At 35.3% G+C, this 20,324-nt stretch overlaps 1 pseudogene; it reads left to right on the top strand.

Annotated features, from left to right (window-relative positions):
- The first annotated feature begins 14,596 nt into the window (after nt 1–14,596).
- Nucleotides 14,597–15,081, top strand: LOC148092281 (large ribosomal subunit protein eL32 pseudogene; annotated as a pseudogene).
- Nucleotides 15,082–20,324: the final 5,243 nt, after the last annotated feature.

Raw genomic sequence — 20,324 nt, 5'->3', positions numbered from 1 at the left:
GGAAACGTTTACATGTGCTAGTTTGCAAAGGAGAAAAAAGGAAATTCTGTAAATCATAGATCATAGAACTAGTTGTTTCTGCCTCACAAAAAAATGTTAAATAACTAAATAAAGAAACAAACAAAATTCTGTTTTTATATTCTGTTCTCCTGTGTGCACTTAGGAAAGGATGTAGGAAACCATAATCTCTGTTTGTCAAGAATATGTCATTGCCAAAAAAACCTCATATTCTACTTCAGTGGAGTTAGAACCAGAGAGCAAAGGACATTATGTTGCTTATATTCAGAAAAATATAGAGAAACATATTAGAAGCAATAGAATGCTTAATAAAGAGGCCTATATAAACATACACAACATCTCCAACACCCATAGTTGCAGTCTGCATATCCAACAAAAATCATGAAAACAAGAAATATTGTAAAGGTTCTGGATAGCTGGCAGCCTGCTGTTAACTAGAAATTTTTCTAAACACTACTCTTCAGCTGTATTAGTGAATACATTTGCATTTCTTTGAGTAACACAAAAAATATTATGCTATTGGTACTATATTGTATGAAAATGTCTTTAAAAATAAACTGCTATTGACATACATTAATTCTACTGACTTGAAACATATAAGTCATATATAACAAATACATGACTTTTGAAAGTATGAAAGGACTTATAAAACATTCACTGAAGCCATATTATTTTACCAATGAAGAAATTAATGCTTTATAGGGTAAAGAAATTCTCCAAATTTCCACAATAACCAGGCCAATTGGAACCCCATCTGCGAATTTAATTCCATTTAATCCTTTATGTTGAACTTGCTAGTTGGTTTTCATGTCTAAACTATAGAACATGTTTAGGTAAAACAATCTAAATAAATTCTATATTCATTCACTATCTTTTCTATACCTTTACACTTTGAAGAGTTCACATCATAAAAAAAAAAATAATCTTTTCTTCTATTTTATTCACCATATAGTGTGTGTTGGGGGGAGGGAGGTGAAATGTTCTTAATCATCAGATCTAAGTTTCACCATTAATGGTAACTAAAGCTATGTATATAAAGAAGCAGAAAAAAATGCCTAGAAAATAATGGCAAAGAAACATGACAGAAAATAACTCATTTTAAAATTTAAACTGTGGTCAGTCACTAGACAGAAGCTGCTCTCTGCTGAAACCCAAAACTAAGCATAAAATTCTTTGAGATTTTTACTTAGTAGTTTTTTGGGGTTTTTTAAGACTACTAAACACTGGAGTAAAATTAGGGGAACTAAAGTTAGAAAGTAATTAACACTGTGTTTTCTTTTTTAATTGAAAAAGAAAATGAAGTTCTGGTTCAGCAACTGTAGCTTAGAATTTCTTTTAATTCCTCTCCCTACCCCTTTCTTTTCAACCAGATTCTTCACTTAGCTGGAGATAGCTAGTAATGAAAGCTTGAGTTAACAAACAAAAAGGGCTTTAATGAAAAATCATTGCATCCTTATTTTTCATATCAGAATTATATTATTTCTTTATTCAAAATTAGAACAAAGGTTTTAGCTTTTCCAGAAATAGAGTCATTCTAACCTGTCTTTGTATGTTGTTTTAGGATTACCTAGATATTTTCTTCTAAGTTCATTAGCTTCACAGTAAGTTTTCCTTGTGTTTTATAATTATTCATTTCACCAGAGAAGTAAATGTTTTAGACTGGTAGCTTTAAAAATTAGGCATTTTGAACATATTTTAATTTTGCGTAGTGTTTTTAAGAGAGAGCTTTTCTTTCTATCAATCAACCTCCTATTCTTCTTTCTCCACCAGAGAGGGGAAATATGGAGAAGAGATGCATGAAGGTCATCACTGAAGAGTCATAAACCACTATGAATAATGTCAGAACTGTAATTTAATTAGTGCCCCATCTGTCACTTTCTGTTTGACGAGCACTAAATGTCCAATTATCATTTAATATCTGCTCTAATCAGTTCTGGCAAATTTTGCAGGCACACAAGAGATGACATTAATAGATGAAAGTGAGGTTACTCTTGCCACATTATCAGAAAGAAATCTTGAACAGCATTGACTTAAAACTGAGAAGGTAAGAATTTATTCCAATTAGTAGTAAGACATTTTATATTGATGTTGTAGGGTGTTTAAAAAAGTCCTTTGTTCTCACAAGAGGTTAATGAAGTAGCCATACCTATGATTATTCAGGAATTATTTTATGGATTCTAAAATAAAAATTTTAAATATCACCTATGTACTCAACCATCCTTGATGCAATATCTTGGAAAACCATCTACTTCTGGGTTAGTTATCTACCTCTCATAAGCTAGTTTTTCCAGGAACCAATGCATTCTTAGGGTGCATTGAATCTGCAGGGAGTTTTGTAAGCAAAGCATATGCTGAGTTCATTTGGGACACTGTCTTTTGTAAAGCAAGAACATGATTCATTAAGATAATCTTCACTTAAAAATAATACTACTGCAATTTTTAGCTAATTTTTTTGACAGTGAAATGATAGAAATCTTAAAATTTTCTTTCCCATTGATAAAAATTACTACATCGGCATTCCATTTTTGGCTACTACCGATCATTTAGGCTTAATTTTAAAAAATTGGAATTATAACCTAAAAGCTTTTAACTATTGTCAAAATATTACAGGCATGGTAATAACCCATGCACCATTCTTCTATCATCATTCTTAATAATTTCTTTGTGATTCTTCCTGTTTCTTTACTTTTAAGATGAGAAAATAAAAAGCTTTTATTACTGATTGAAAAAGTGAAATCCATAAAAAAAATTTACATTTTCCAGGGAGTAAGTGCAGCAGAAGAGGTTATTTAAAAAAAAAATTAAAAAATGGAGGGAGGACCAAGAGTTTATTTAACTTGCTCAACAATGGAACAGATATTTTAGTTACTTCTTCTTACAATATTTTATATTAACTATAAACATCTCTTTAATCAGAAGTTAATATGAGCTACATATCCTCAAGATAATTAATATACATCCTATTCATTCAACAGCAAGAAAAAGTGTCAAGCATTTATTTTGTGTCTGATGTGCTACATGTAACCAGAGAAGAAATGGGTTAATTCCATTTTTTTAAAATTTATCTTTATTGTTGAAAATATTACAGATGTCCCCTTTTGCCCCCACTAACCTCTTCCCTCCTGCACTCACTTTCCACCTAGGTTAATTTCATTTGGATTCAACATAGTAAAATTTTGAATTTGAATTATTGGGATTATAGTCTAGTTGAGTGGCTTCTGTTAAACAAACAAACAAAATAGACTTTTAGATTATACAGGTAATCTGTATAAGTTTATGAGTTAAATATCTGATAAGCATTTGACACTTCCTAACACATGGCACATGGTCTATTTATTCACTGCAGTCTTTTGAGCCTAAACTTCCTGCAGCATGTATTTGTTCCTATCTTTTTTTGGTCTAATAATGTATAAGATTTAATGGAAAAGGAGTAGTAATTTATATCTGTCTGCTTAAAACTTAAACAATAATAAAAAAACAAATTCTCAAACAAACCTCATGCTTCCCCAATGTAAATATTTCCAATGTAAATTTTATAGTTAGTTATATGAGAGATTAAAATTCCTTCCTATTGATTCAAAATTGAATTATTAAATTTTCCTAGTACAAGTTTTCATTAGTAGTCTGTAAAGATTTTTCTTGATTGCCTTTTTCCTTTAATGAGAAAGTATATTTCATAGAAAATTTTGGGCCCAATTTCAATTTTTTCCTAAATGAAGTGACTTGTATCTCCACAACAAGTGACGCTTCCCACAAAAATGCTCTCATGAAACTGAGCTCTACATGCCTTTTAGTAGTTGCTAATGTTAGATAGGACAAGGGTCTCAGGTCTGAACCATTCTTACTAAATGCTCTTCTTGATAAATGTTAAAATGTAATGTAGTCTTTTGAAGATGGAGCTGTAAACAAGATGAGCTTGACAGGAACCCAACCAGATATGTGTAGCCAACTACAAGAAGAAATCAAGGTATAATTGACCAAATAATATATATAAGCAGTGGCTAAGCCTCCCTTAGGGGAGACAGAGCTTTGGGTATAAATACTCTGCCTCCTTTACTTGCTGCAAGTAAATAAAACTGCCTTGCAACAACCACCTGTTGTTCAGAATGAAGTGCCCCAAATTGCTAATCCTTTGAGTTCGGTAACAGGAACAAGACAAAGAAAAGTTTTTGACAGGTCCTTTCCGGTGATTATGACTAGAGATTTAAAATAGAGCCCCTTGTCTTACACTATATTTAAACTATATTTCTAGCAGGAAAAAATGTTGTTACTAAAAATATCTACATTCCTATAACAGTGAAGCTGAGATTGGACTGCCTGATTGTGGCTTGATTTCATCAAAAATTTGTCAGGCTGTTGTGCTTCCCATTGACTCCTAGTTATTCTGCCCACCCCAAAACACAATTTGGCTCAAAGTATTGTAAAGACTTAGACTCTCGATTTCTGGGACTTTGGCAGAGGAAGGAGAAAGGGATTATACTACTACTGTACATAAAGGTGAGTTCTCATTATGAACATCTCCGTGTACACTCCTTGACCTATAACTTGTAAAATCCTGCTGAGCTCATGCGCCAAAATGTTAATTGTGAGATTTTAAAAGCACTAGCAGGGACATCCTGAGTCACAACTAAAGGAAGTTCTGTTGCGAAAGAAGAGTAAAACCAAGCAGCAAATTGAAACCCCAGAGTAATCTTTCCCCTAGGAAAAGATCAACATATGAGCCCTTTTCTGTAAGATGGAATATTATTGATCCAAAATGCCACCTTTACAGTAGTACACGCTTGAAAGAACAGCCTCAATTCTCAAAGAACAGTGCAAGGCTATAAAAAATGTTTCTAGACTGTAAACCCTATATTAATAAAATATGTTTTATTGTTGGAGCCAAGGAGCCCATTAAGCTAACTAATCAGTGTTTGTTTGTTTGTATCTCTTAACTAAGTAGTCATACTAGATATTTATCCCAAATACCTTGGGGAACTAGTAGAGGACACTTTCTTAAATAGAACAAAAAGACATTGGTTTCATCTGGTTTGGACGGCAATCTGGATACTTCTGGTGTGATGCCAGGAAATGCATCATCTTTATAAGCAAAGAAAGCTGTCAGAGACTTAAAGACCTACAGATAGGAACCTCGGATTCCTCCACTAGTTTACTCTCTAGCTTTCACATTCATCTCCTCAGTGTTAATTTTCTGTCCACCTTTGATTTAGGAAATTCACTCAGGGCTAGATGTATTACTTACAGGAAACTAGACAAAATATCTATGGTATAGTGAAGAGCTGTTAACTCCTGCGAAGGCAACGGGGTTCCTGCTGTCTTCGATCTCCGTGAATCCAGAGACTGGTGACATCCTGGACTCTGTCATGGAGAACTAGAACCTTTAGAAGAGGCCAGAGCCCTCTAGTCAGTAACCTTTCATTCCCCTTCCTCTGAAAAGTGCCAATCGCCTCACAGCCAGAGGGCATTTGCTCCAATTCTCTCCATGCTACTGCATACTTAGAATTGGTTTAATACTAACCAGTTAAACATATATTCAATCAAGACAATCATATAATTCAGTAGATGAAGTGACAAGAGAGGGCATTTCTCAATTTTTTAAAGTTCTGTGGACTTTATTTAAGACCTCTGAAAACCTATATCATTCTGGAAATTTACTCACTCTAACAACTTGAACTTCCTATGACTGTTCACTTGCAGAAGGAAGTCCCTAGGAGACAACAGAGAATGAGTGGCCACCCATATGAAACACTCATCTTTTGATAATCTCTAGTCACGTGCTAACCTTTCTGCCTCTCAAATAAAACAAATATTTAACTGAACGGAAACAATCTCATGAATTTTATAGGTTAGAAAATATTCTCTCAGCTCCTACATTTCAGAGGAAATATTCATTTTAAATATCCAGATTATGATTTTTCTCCTAATATGACCCAATATTACCAAAAAATCATCAGGACAGACCTGAAGGTGGTTCAGGTAATGTTTACCAAGTGAACATACTTCACAGTAACTTTGTCTTTGTAATTGTTATTCACAGTTGTCTTTGTAATTGTTATTCTCTCACTATGGGCTTGAATTAATTCTTTGAAGCCCACAGGTGTGCTATTTAATGTATTACTACTGCTTTAAATGTGAAGTCTCAACTGGAGAGTATTATCCTAAGTGAAATAAGCCAGTCAGAGAAGTATCACATGATCTCACTCATCTGTGGAATCTAATGAACAAAATAAACTGATGAACAAAACAGATCCTGAGACTTAGAAGCATGGAACAGACTGAGGGATCTCAGAGGGAAAGTGGGGGTGGGTGGGGAGAGATTAATCACAGAACTCCTATCACATAAGCATAACCCATGGACACAGTCAGTAGTGTGGGGCATGCCTGGGAGGGGGGCAGATGTGGAGTGGAGGGGATCAATGGGGGGGAAAGGGGACATCTGTAATACTTTCAAGAATAAAGATAAATTTTAAAAAATAAAGTAGAAAAGGGAAAAAATAAAGTCTGAGAAGCTTGAAAGAGGTAGTAGAGCTCGAGAACAGAAGCAGCTCATTTTACTATCTTCAAAAGCTATTCTGGAGGGCTAAAGAATCAGGCTCCTTGTTTAAAATCTAGAGCCAACACTTTGGATTTGTAAACATGAAGTTCTTCAGAAAGGCGATGGTAATTTGACCCATTCTCAGACAGAATTAGCAGACAGGGCAAACATTGGAAAGTCTGCAGGAACAAGTACAGTAAATAATACTGCCTCGTTAAAATTCAAGCTGTAGCTTCTAAACCAGATGGGTTAGCAGAAATTTCTACGTGGTTCGTGAAAGGAAATAGCATATTTTCATTAAGAAGAAAAACCCACTGGAGTTTAGACAATATTCTGGAAAACAAAAATACGGGTGGTAATTATGAAAATTTACCTTAAAGAAACCCATACCCCATTTCTTTTCATATAAATTTAAACTTTCAAACTTAATATAATTTTATCAGACTGAAAACTTGTTTACCTTGCAAGAAATAGGACACAATTAAAAATGTAAAAGGTTTTTTCAATATTAATTTCAATTGTTAAGCACACAAAAACTTTCATAGTCAAAAGTTTTTATAAAAGAAAGACTTTATTGGGCTAGAAAAGGGCCATGTCCTGGGGCATGCAGTCTGAACCACCAGCAGCAGTGCTGCATGAAGACAACCCCTCTGCCATGCTGGAGATAAGTGGCTCTTTTATAAAGAGTGGGGCAAAAGTAGGTTTACAGTTGTTTGTGGGAAAATAATACAATAATCAATAAAAATAATACAAGAATAAACTCTGTTTCGCGTGCTTGCGACTGTAAACCTACTTTTGCCTCACCCTGTACATTAAGTTTCAGGGACAAAAGATGTTAAGTCATTTTGAAAGAATTTACATTGGCTACAGATAAGGGGTGGTGGGAAATGTAACACGGGGCATTTTTAGGATAGTTGCATAGTCAGTAAGGAAGAAATATTTACTCCTTTTGACTGGTTGTGGGCAACAGTCCTGAAAGTTCATGCGTGTGCAGGATGCGGTGGCATCTGGGGGTCGGTTAGCTGGTTGGCCACTTCTTTTCGGAGAGCCACCTGGAGGTGGGTTCAGAGCTCCCAGGCACATTCGGGAATGGAGCAGCCTTTTGGTAGGTGACCCACAGCTATTGTCTGGTTAATTACTCTCGTTTCTTTCTCTCACTCTCTGGGCAGCTGTATTTTGATTTAGGATATCCCAGAATTTTTCTATCACAATGATTAATATTTTTTAATATTTAATGAATTTAACATTTGAGATTAAAAATAAACCAAATGCGTAATGGAGAATGTGTTTTATTAAAGTGTATAAGTCTTAATGTAACTAAAGAAGCATAAAAGAGAGAGTTTTTTTATTCAGTATGCCCATCAATAATTACCTTATACTTATTAACCACATAAACAGTTTATCGGAAAATTTAGAAAGAATAAATTGACAATTTTGGGAAACAAAGATAAAAATAACTAAAAAAACAGGATTTTCCCCTCATATTTTCAGCAATAAAACTACATTGGTTACTTTTATATTGTTAATATGAAAAAGAATGTAGTTTGGGGATTGTTGCAAATTCTTACATAAAAGTTTTAAAAAAGTTTTAGGAACAAGGTCCACTCACTCTAAGCCTCTTTTTCTAAGATGACTTTAAATGCATAAAACATAAACATAATTTTAAAATATATTTTCATAAAGTGATTTTAAAATATCTCTTCAATGGATGGGGAGGAAAGATAAAAATCAGTATTTTAAGCTGTACCTAAAATACGCCTCATTAACTAATTTATTTGGGTATTAGATCACAACTGAATCTATGGTACAATAATGCGGATATAAATTGAATGACTAATTGCTGTCTCTTCAAATACATATGTATCTATATGGGAATATTTCTTATTCTCCCCCACAATAATCATAACATGATTCAGAATTGATACAAAATACTTTTAAGTGATAACAGCTTATTGCTTTATTAATAATTGTCAGCTGCTCTGAGCCACACACTACTCTGGCTACTGAGAATTCAAAAGTAAATGAAAACAAGTCCCCTCCTTCTTTAAGCTTATAGTCAAGTCCCTACCATTAATTGCTACTTGCCCTTTATAATAAGGAAGCATTTTTAATCATTTTTATTTTTAAACTGAGCCCACCAGATAACGATGTATGACATAGGCAGAAATATTTACTTTAAGGCTAACCTGATTGCTGTGTGAAAACTGATTTACTCTATGTAAATTAATATAGTCATTTCTCATCTACACAACTGAAAAAATGATTTATTTGGGGGGGAGGACTAGATTTAGTTGCAGAAAATTCTTTGTTTCTTATTTCATTTTGCCACAAGGCAAATGATTTTACATTCAAGAAGCAGGAGCCACACAGACAACTCAAAAATAACATAAATAGGTAAAAGGAAATGTACCCAAAGCTCAAGGGTGGATTACAAAGAATATGGTAAATTTCATGTTTTGGGCTCCCAATCGAGAGGAGTCTCTCACTTTTTCAAAAGCAGCTGGAGGTGTTTCAGTTGCATGGAAGGAGACACCCACAGTCACGATACCTATTAATAACAGTTGTCAGTCTCAAGATTTTAGGGAAAAATGGAAATAAAGATAGAACACATACATATTAAGAGAACTATTTTTGGTTCGGGAACCTGTAATCTTTGTGTAACAGTTAAAGTGTGCATCTGCTCTTTTATTTCCAATGAGGGAAAACATGATTACAGTCTGAAACCATTTTAGTGTATTTTTAAAGCAAATATGCTTTTTTACCCAACAATAATTCACTAGAATAGGCATAAAATAAAAATTAAAAGACATATATGGGAATTTACAAATTAAACACTATGGCAAGTTTTCCATTTTTCTACTTAACCAATGAGTTACAAATATGCATAAATCTTGGCTTGCCGTTGGTCTGTGGAATCATATCACACACAGGAATAAGTGCCACTATTAAGAAAAAAGTCTTGAAAGCTGACCTCTTGCAAAAAAATATATATATACACATATACACACACACACATTCTTTTTTAATTGTTATCTCCATTTTTTATCTTTTTCAGCCTTTGTTTCCCCTCCATTTATACTGCAGTGGAATCACCAACTAGTGCTCATGCTGTTAGCATAGGTAGCTAAACATTAATAAAGGAAGGGAGCAAAGGGAATCAGGCATTAAGAAGCCTAATAAACTAGGAAGCTGAATCCAATATTGAGCCTGCTTCACTAGGAAGCTATGGCTCCCCACACTCCCCAGGGACCCACCCATCCAGTCCCTGCAGATTACTGGGTTGAGGAATAGAAACCTAAAGGAATAATCTCTCTGTTGGGCACATGTGCAGTAGAAGCCAAGACGGTGGCCATAAAGGCCTGCCTTCCTAGCCTGGGAAAACGACTGGACTGCACAAGGGACACAGAGCCCAGAAGATCTAGGACATGGATTGATTAAGGGGAGGATGAGCGCCAGCCCAGCCAGCCTGCCAAAGCTCGGGGAGTTGAATGCTAGTTTGAAGGGTGCCTGGTCCTTCCCATGCCTGACAAAATAAAATCTCAGCTTGACAAAGACTCTCTCCTCCTCTCTCTTCTTTCTCTCCCTCCCTCTGTCTCTCGCTCTCTCAATAACATGCACTCATGCACTTGCCGGCTCCCTGCACTCAGCATTTTCTCTCCATAGCAGCCATGTGGCCCTAGCAGCCACCTGTGTCCCCTGGCAGATCATGCAGACCTGGGCACAGCGCCAGCTGGGGCAGAGCCGGGAACACAGGCTAAGCTTGCTGCATGAGGACAGACACATGGACTGAGCCAATGGCTGGAAATGTCTGGACACTGGCCCTATTTCGGGGCCTGATGAAGACAAGGCTGGGTTTTTTCCACAGCAGGAAGACGAGACACCAGGAACCCAGGGGCAGTATTTGATTTTGCTTCTGCAATAACTCTTCCCACTGAGCCTCATCATCTCACTTGTGAGTCCCCCAAACCGCTTGTCTCGAGCCTCCATGAAAGGACACCATTTCTACCCACAATATTTCCACCAGCAACAATGCCTCCTTTCCCTTCAGCACATCCCCGCCTCCCGACTCTGTAATCCCATCATCAAATGATACCTGACCAGTCTTTCATTCTCTCTGATCCTTTAAAATGATGGATATGCTACTATCATATACACTTCAGAAGGAGCGTCCCACCAGGTTTTAAAACAGGCTATGAATTGTGTTCACCGACAGGAATCTGCACGAAGTGTCTCATCTTCCCTCAAATTATTGCATCATTAGGAGAGGTAGAGGTGTAAGTGATGTTTTAATTTTCAAATGGCCTGCAAAGCCTTAGAAATGAAATTGCACTGTCTGAGGGAGGCTAACTTGTAAATGCCATATAAATATTTGTCCTGCATTCTTGGTTGTGGATAGGCAGAAACGAACAAATGGGAAGATTAAAAGGAAAAAGAGAGAATTCCAATTTGTGCCTTGAATAATTGCAATAAGAAGTTTTAACTTCCCAGTTTCCAGTTTACCTTGAGTTTTGTTTTTGTTTTTAACTAATATAATAAAAGTATTTTTGCTCATGTGGAAGGCCCTGTCTGCTGAAAATAATTTCAGAAAAAGTATAATTGTCCTGAAGTCCTTGCCTTCTTCCACCCACACCTTTTAATTAAACATATATATTCAGGTACATGACATTTTAAAAGTATGAAATTTGCATTTCAATAAAATATCTTAAATTGTTCCTACTAAAGAGGCATTGAAAAAATTTAAATCATCTAATATATTATAATAGGAAGCTTCCCACGGGAGGAGGTGATAATAGAGACAAAAACAATTAGAATTAATTGAATTATTGAGCAATGAAAGCAGACACAGGACTATCTGAACAAAATACAAAAGCGTAGCAATATAAATATGCCCTCCAAGGGGGAGGCTTTGCCATCTAGAAACGCAAGACACATCCAAGCACATGCAAACTCATCACTTTTTTTTAAGAGGGAAAGGAGACATCGTTCTGATAAACTCAAATGAGTTGTGAAGGTCAACAAGATAATCTAAATATCTTTGAATGTTACCTTAACCTCGTTGATAAAGTGGCTCAGAGCAAGTACATAGCACTAAGCGATAACATCCAGACAACCCCAAGACTGTGTTTCCTTAGGTTATTGATTCTCATTGCATTCATACCACATTACTGCATATGCTCCCATGAAGCAAAATGTTGTGGGCTGGGAATTTTGAAAAAACCATTTAATATCATTAATTGGTAGAACTAAGATATACAACATTATACAATTTTATATAATTAACTAAACCTTCTGGTCAAAAAGGTGAAGACCAACATCCAAATGCGAAGAAATGTGAAAACTAGGACTATCATGAGCACAGGTTTTCAACGGTTTTCTGGATACTTTCTTGTATATATTGTTGTATACTGTAACCCAATCAGAACTAGCAATCAAGAAAATTTGATTGACAAAGATCTCATAATAAGATAAAAATAAAAACTTTGAGACAAAAATCAAGAAAATTATAACTACAAAACCATTTGCAGTCACAGAAATGCGCATTATCTGATTATTTGCCAAAGTCTTGATATGTTGATTATACAGAATAAAGACAAATACATACAGTATAAGAAGTAAATGATAGCTAACAATATTTTGCATTTACTATTTTAGACATGTTAGGCTTCATAGAATGTTCTTATATTTTAGTCTGAAGGTGAAAACTTACATTTTAGGAAATAAAAATTCATAACTACATAGAATTAAAACTGATTTCTCTAATAGAAATCTGGACAAAATATGGAGTCTAACAGCTCTGAGTAAAACTACAGAAGAGAAGGTTATGTAAATTAGCAAGAAAACAGAGTAAAAGGAAAAAGAGGATGAGTGAATGATAAAAGAAGGAAGAATTATTAATAGCAAAATCCCATACACTGCTCACCCTATGTCAGGCCATGTTGCAGGCTTATTTGTGTATGTATGTATTTATGTATGTGTGTGTGTGTGTATAGTCCAAATAGTAAACCTATTATTTCCATTTTGCAATAAGGAAACTGAAGTATCGAGAATTTCACTAACTACTCATCGTTGGTGCCCAGCTGGGTTCAAAGCCAAGATACTGGCTCCTGAGTATGTGATCTTTTTTAAAATTTTAAAAAATATATTATGTGCTATAATACACCAGCCCTCGAGTAACACTATTAAAGGAGAATTTAGCAAACCAAGGAAACAGAAAAATATAAAATGATCAAACATGATCTTGGGATTAGTTATTGAGACAAGAACAATTGTTAATATCTCTCCCCATAAAGCAATTCTAAAGTTACATCCGTGTCAAAGAAAGGACAGGCAATTTTGTTCTTTCCCTTTGAAATCCAATTTATGACGTCCAGTGTTGTAAATATTCAGCAATAGCTGTGATCTATAAATATTTAATACAAATGAAGTCGTAAGTATAACTCAGACTAAATGCTAATTAAAAATATAAAGAAGATTGGTAGTTACTTTCCCCCAAAACTTCCAGATGGTGCTTAATCAGTATACGTGACTATATTTAAGAATAGCATAATTTAAGTAATAATTCAAAAGCAATTCGTCATTTACAGCGAGCAGCATAGGTAAAGATTCTGTGACTTTATCACAGTCCTTTTACTGGATAGTATTTCCATAATAATCCAGGTCACTACCAACTTTCTTGCCCCTGGTTTAATAATTCTAAATATTTTGTCTTTTAGGCCTTGAGAAAACTTAAGTAATATATAAAACACTCAGAGCTTTAAAGAAGCTAGACTTATTTAACTACAAAGCAATGTAAGAGGGCTCCAATCATCTTCTTAATATTCTATTTATGTTACATAATAATCCTGAGGCAGGACCGAAAGATGTTAGGGAAAAATCCCAACAAGTGGGGTGAGGAAGTAGGAACTGACATCCTCTCACCAGAGACTCCACCTCTGAGCATGAAACCCCTGAGTTTTATGGCAGCAAACCCCTGATGTGGTCTTGGACATCACAACAACAAGGTCCCCTACCAACCAGAAGGTGGAGTCAGAATTTGGCATCACAAATAAAATCCCAAGAACTAACTGACTATGCCCATCAGCAACTCACTTGTGAGTTGGCCTGTGTCCACTTGGACAAGTACTTTTTGCTTCATTCACAGCAGAGCCCATACCCTGGCCTCTTTCTATTTCTCTTCCTGAATAAAACTTGCTGTGTTCTCACTCCTCCCTGCTGTTGAAATTTTTCCAGGGCAAAAGAATGTGAAGGTTATTATGTGACACTTGAAAGGTCCTAAATACCAAAACCAGACAAAAGAGTTATAAGACAATGAAACATACCAACTGATATTCTTTATTAATATAGATGCCAAAATTCTAAAAATAAATCAGCAAATTGAACCATCAATATAAAAAAAGGGTAATACATTTCAAGGGGTGTTTATCATAGGAATGAAAATTTGTGTTAAAATTCAAAATCAAGTAATTAACCATGTTAAAAACAACCAAAAATATGATCACTTCAATATACAGAAAAAAATTATGTTATAAAAAATAAAACCCATTCCTAATAAAAGCTCTATCAAAAGGGAACATTTTCAACCTAATGAAGAGCATCTTTGAAATCCTACAGCTAACATCAAAAGCAATTTGTCATTTACAGCGAGCAGCATAGGTAAAGAGTCTGTGACTTTATCACAGTCCTTTTACTAGGTAGTATTTGGTGAGAAGTGACATGCTTTATCCCTAAGATTAGGAACAAGGCAAGAATATCTATTTAACATTGTACTGAAGGTTCTAGCCAATGCAAGTAGGCAAGAAAAAGAAACTGTGTTTGTTTGCAAATGATGTGATCACCTATGTAGAAAAGGCTCCTAGAAGTATTATACAAGCTTAGTAATATTGCAACATACATGACTGAAATAGTAAACTGTATTTCTACATATCACTAATAAATAATGCATACAGTGTGAAATGGAAACTCTCTATAAAAGAACCAAACAGGTATTATAGAACCAAAAATTATAATATCTGAATTCAAAAATGTATTAGACATGCTTAATAGATGATTGGACATGGAATAAAAAAGTACAAGCAACCCTTCCTCGGTGCTGCCTTTGGGGATGGCACCCGTCTCCTACTCAGCACTACGGCTGCCCTCAGACCCCTCATGGAACCAAGATTGTCAGAAAGAGGGCCGCGGAGTTCATCCGGCACCAGTTAGACCAATATGTCAAAATTAAATGGAACTGGTGGAAAACCAGAGGCATTGACAATAGAGTGAGCAGAAGATTCAAAGGTCCTGTGTTGATGCCCAGCGTTGGTTATGGGAGCAACAAGAAAACAAAGCACATGCTGCCCGGTGGCTTTCGGAAATTTCTGGTCCACAATGCCAAGGAGCTTGAAGTGCCACTGAAGTGCAACAAACCTCCCTCTGATGAGATTGCTCACAACGTGTCCTCAAAGAACTGAAAAGCCATTGTGGAAAGAGCAGCCAGCTGGCCATCAAAGTCACCCATCCCAATGTCGGGCTGCACAGAGAAGCGATGAATAGGCACATTGTGTACACGTCGTATTTGTGTTAATAAAACCATAAAATTCTGCCATCTGGCAAAAGAAAGAAAAAAGTATAAGCAAACTTGCAGACTGGTCAATACAAATTACACAAAGCATAGAAAATAAAAAGAAATTAACCATTTCAACCATGAGTAATAGCAATGTATTTTGGGAATCACAGCACATATACAAAAATAGGTGAAACACTGGCACAAAGAATGAAGAGGAGCTAAGTACGAGTAGAATGTTGTAAGGTCCTTACATTTTATGTTTAAGTGGTATAATATTTCAAAATAGATTATGATCAATAAATCAAACATATAATCATCTTGGTCCAACCATTATGTACTACTTTAACATATTTTTTAATAAGCACACCAGAAGTTACTTAACATTATCTTAATTTTTTCACTGGAACTCAGAGAAGTTACTTAAGCAAACTGTTCACATACAAACAGCAGGTAAATGAAATCTCCTTTGAAATGTAAGTCATTTTACTAGGTCTTGCATAGCATTTTTTTTAAACCTTGGCTTCTGCTTTTCACATCCATAGTGTATGGTGGAAGAACTGGTGCTGGCTTCAAAGACGAAGGTTGATGTCTCTAATAGAGTGGTGACTTAGAAAAGGGGCCCAGAAAATAAAAATATTCCTAAGAAACTGGCAGGAGACAATAGGGTTATTCCCCTCGCTACATAAGAGACAATGTTTGATTTAAAGTAGAAAGAGAAACTATCAAACTAATTTGAAAATCCTTCAGAATTTTTGCTTCTGTCCTGCATACTATCAATTCACTGATTTATTTATTCAACAAAAATTGCACAAGTGCCTACTATGTGCAGTCATGATACTAGGTGCTAGAAATACAGATGTGAGCAAGACCGGCAAAGCCCTTATCTTCATGAAAATAATGAACTTGTTCTAGTATATATTATATCATTTAGATTCATTTTAATTTTAGAATTTATGAAGTAGTTTTGTCCTGGGCTGGACTAATTACTCTACAATCCAATAGATTCAAAATCCAAAAACACCTCTATAACAAACAGCTTCAATTGTTTTCATATTTTTCTCAATGATAGAATATATTCTATAGATTGAGGTCACTTATGAATCATGAAGTATGCACTTATTTACATCATCATCACTTTGTGCAACTATGTTATATTGAAAATACAGTCTTTTGCATGCATTTCAACTATATGCCTTTCATTTTTCACAATAGTTTATTCAAGGTAAATGAGAATTCATTTATTACCAATGCCCATGAATGAAACAGTAATCTAGTAAAGTGAAATTGTTTTAAAGTGTATTTTGTATATAGTAGGCATTAAATAAATACCACTTGCTGTTTATGAAGCAATTCTACATAGGTACTAGATTTTTTAAAAATGAAAGTACTTTTGAAACTGGTTCTAAGTTTTATGCATAATAGCCTACTTATCAGCTTATAAAAAACATTATTAAGATATAGTATTTTTTGACATTGAAATCCTAATAGAAGTATAAATTTGTGACTTGTAAGGATCTGAAACAGAAAAATATGAGTATTATTCTGTTTGTAACAGGTATGTTTCTCTTTCTTATTGTAAGCCGCATTTTGAAATTGTTCTCTTTTTACATGCTAGAGTCAGGTGAAGTTTGGTCACCTAAGATTATGTTGGACAGTATGAAATTGAGACTTAGTAGCTGAATTAGGTTATCAATGAATTATATAGCCAACCCAGATGCTTTATTACCAAAAATTTATGTGAGGGATTGTGTTATTCAAATCAGTCCCAGTTTAGCCATCAACACTGATCAAATTAATTGGGTAATTGCTAAATCACAACTTTGTTTTGAGCTACAAAAAACACAATTAGAGCCCCTCTGCTGACTATTTTAAAGCACCGAGCGCATTTTTAATCTAAGTGGTACTCTAGAGCCAGAAAGACTTACTGCTATCTTAGAGGGTGATCTACATGCTGAGAACAACGCAATTAATAAAAAAGCCCTGGAGTTTGAGTTGGAAATGTAAAATATATTTCTATTTCTCTAGAATCCTTGAGGTTGTTTTTTATTTCTTTTCTGAAATCTTATCTGAACAAAATATTCAAAGCCAGGGAAATACACTGTTTAGAAAGCAAAGAAATTCATTTTAATTAAAACAAGTGCATGTCTTTTGTTTGTTTTTCCCTTTTGAGAAATTCCAATACTGACAATAAACCTTAATATCCAGATTGTCTTGTATGTGACATTGGCTTTCATAAACCATGCAGTTATCAAGAGATAATCCTATAGAGAAACTAATCAAGGAAGGTGTTACACAAATGCAAAACATACGATTAAAGAGGGGGAAGGCAAACCTCATGCAAAGAACTGAATATTATAATGAAATTGCCACTGAATGGAGATGTGAAGACTTCAAGCTCGGTTTAATTAGGCCACTGAGTGGAATCCCCTAAGACCAACAAGAATTGAACAGCTAATAATCAGTTTGTTCTTTACTGACTACCAGTTAATCATGTCTCAGACACAACCCTGGTCCCCTCTCTAATTATGAATACATTTTCAGGCCTCTCCTTTAATCTCTACACTTTTTATGGGTGCACAAATCTCAATCAGAAAACCATAAGAGTGCCTATAACCGTTAGTATCTGCCTTGAAAGGCCTTCCTGCTGTTTAGGAAGTAAATATTTGCATCCTTTTGTGCCACAGTGGTAAGCATTAGCTGATCTTATAAGGGGAAATAGGAGCATAGAAGCAAGTGCACATCAACGTGGGGCAGATGCTTTCTAAATAAAGATTATTTTTCTTTACGAAGTGCTTGCTTCTTAGAGAAATCTGGAACATCATGCATACACCACACATACAAACACACACATATGTGGAAAGAAAAAATTGCCCATGTTTCTACCAGAAAAAGAGAATCACTAATAAAATTTTCATTTATTTTCTTACCTATATATTTGGGGGAGAAATATATGTGTCTCATGTGTATGCTCATAGACTTATACATAATATTATATTCTAGTGTTACAATTTAACGATATATGCCATCTCTAGATATACTTCCTAAATATTTAATATGTTAAAAAGTATATCTAGAGGAAATATAATTTCCTCTAAAGTGGTAGAACAATTTATTTTAATAGTTATTAGTAATCATTTAATTTGTTTCTTTTTTGACATTATGAATAACTGATGCCTTAGGACTTAAAAATCATTTTGCATTTATGATTATTTCCTTCAGATACAGTCAAAAGGAATGAACTTAACACTTGTTGAAATTTCCTTCCAAACATAAAAGTTAAAGAAGCACTTGAGCTTCCTGGACTCACACTCTTTATTTGGTTTTAATCATTTCCTCCTATAGAATTCTGTATTTTTTCTCCATTTAAAAATATTTCCATTCCTTTGGGTTTTTTTTAATAGCTTAGCTATATGAATTCTGAATTCCATTGCTGCTACCACTTTCCAGTATTTTAACCCCAAACTCCCCTTATCTTCATTCTGGAAACCATTCCCATATAGTACACTTCTTCACTGGTTCAGAATTTGGTGGTGTCAGTGCATCTACTTAATATCTGCAAAATAATTGTCAACATCTTTACGGATAGCAACAGCTATCATTTATTTATTGAGTGTCCATTACATATCAGAAAGTTTACAGTTACTTCTTATGTGTAGCTCTTATTATCATCGAGGAAACTGGGTTTCACACAAGATTAATAAGCTGCCTTCTCACACCAGCTACCAAACAGCAGAGTTGTTTCCAACATAGATTTGCGAGTCTACAGCTTATGCTCACTTCACTGCATGGCATATCCTCTTAGCCAGATAGCTAACAATATAGTGTTCCAGGAAGATGGTAAGACATGGGGAAATAAAAGTCAGGGATGTGGGGGGGTGAGTAAGAAGATAACACACAAATTGAGACAGCCCACGGCAGACTCAAGTCAACCCGCCCTTATTCAAGTTCTGCTATTTACCAACTCTATAATATTAATTTATTTAACCTTTTTGGATCTCGGTTTCTTTATCCATAACATGGAAATTATAAGTACCTTACAGGATTGTCATGAGATCATGGGTACAGACTACTTTGCCTAATAACACATAGTAAAACCCGCATATCTATTATCATCATTGTCATCATCATTAATGTTGTTATCATTTTCTAGTTTCTACTTGGCTGTCAATTAAAGTGCTTCCCAATGCAAATTAGACTGTGCAAGAAGGCAAATAGGAATGGACAGAGTTAGCTAGAAAAATAAATCCAAATCTTATGCCAACTAACGTTAAATGCCAGAGAACACAAACCCAGAACGGGGTGGGATAGGGTGAACATGGGTTCCAAAATTCTTGAGCTGGTATTGGATGATGGAGTTAAAGAAAGGTGTGATTCTTTTAAAAAAAGTTCTAATTTCTTGACCAATGCAATTTGAATAAGTTTATCAAGTTGTATGCTTTTTTTCTTATTTCCTTTATTTGGGAAATCACTTTCTTAATCTTTTAGAATTATTTTTCTATTGATTCTTCCAAAAGGAAATTCCTGGTGCTCCTCAGATAGATGAATAAGTATTTACACTACCATTTCAGTTAACCAGACACAATGGGCCAGGGCTGCCTGTCACTCCTTCAGCCAATTAAGAGAGACAAGGTTGAATTATATACGAGCATTTATTCCATTATTGCCGACAAAATGGGACAGCGGTAAGTTTCATCCACATAAAACCTGCTCTGCCCTTCCCTTATTACCTGGCTGGTTATATAGGGCTGCATGCAAGGGGGAGAAAGGGTGGTGGCTGCAGGGTCTGTGGTCCTGGTCTCTCCTGCTAGGATTTTGAAGCCTGATAACAAGGTAGTTAATTTTCAGTGGTGTTAAAACCCAGTTCTGCCAGTTCCCAGGGCCTGAGAATGGTCAGCATTCCTGAGGCAAACTCCCGGAGTGGGGGTCAGCCTCCAGGTGCAGCCACCAAATCAAAACACATCCTGCCCTTTGTTTGTTCTCAAAATGCATTTTCTTTTCTGAGCAATGGACCCATCCAGGCCCCAAGGCGTCTGGTCTTTTTCTAGCTCTGTTTTTATTCTTGCAACACACCCTCCAGCTTCCCAGGGTCTGTGGGAAAACCTCTTATCTATAGTTAGTAAGGTGAATAATCATTAAACAGCTATGGTCCTGTTCCTATCAGGACACCCCCCCTCCTTCACAATCACAGTTAGCAGAGCATGGTCAACGTCTCTGCCCCGGACAATA

This window comes from Miniopterus natalensis, chromosome 10 (genome assembly GCF_054644295.1).
Source record: "Miniopterus natalensis isolate mMinNat1 chromosome 10, mMinNat1.hap1, whole genome shotgun sequence".
In the NCBI taxonomy this organism is placed as follows: Eukaryota; Metazoa; Chordata; class Mammalia; order Chiroptera; family Miniopteridae; genus Miniopterus; species Miniopterus natalensis.
The sequence above is the reverse complement of the archived record's forward strand: the minus strand, read 5'-3'. Positions and strand labels throughout refer to the sequence as shown.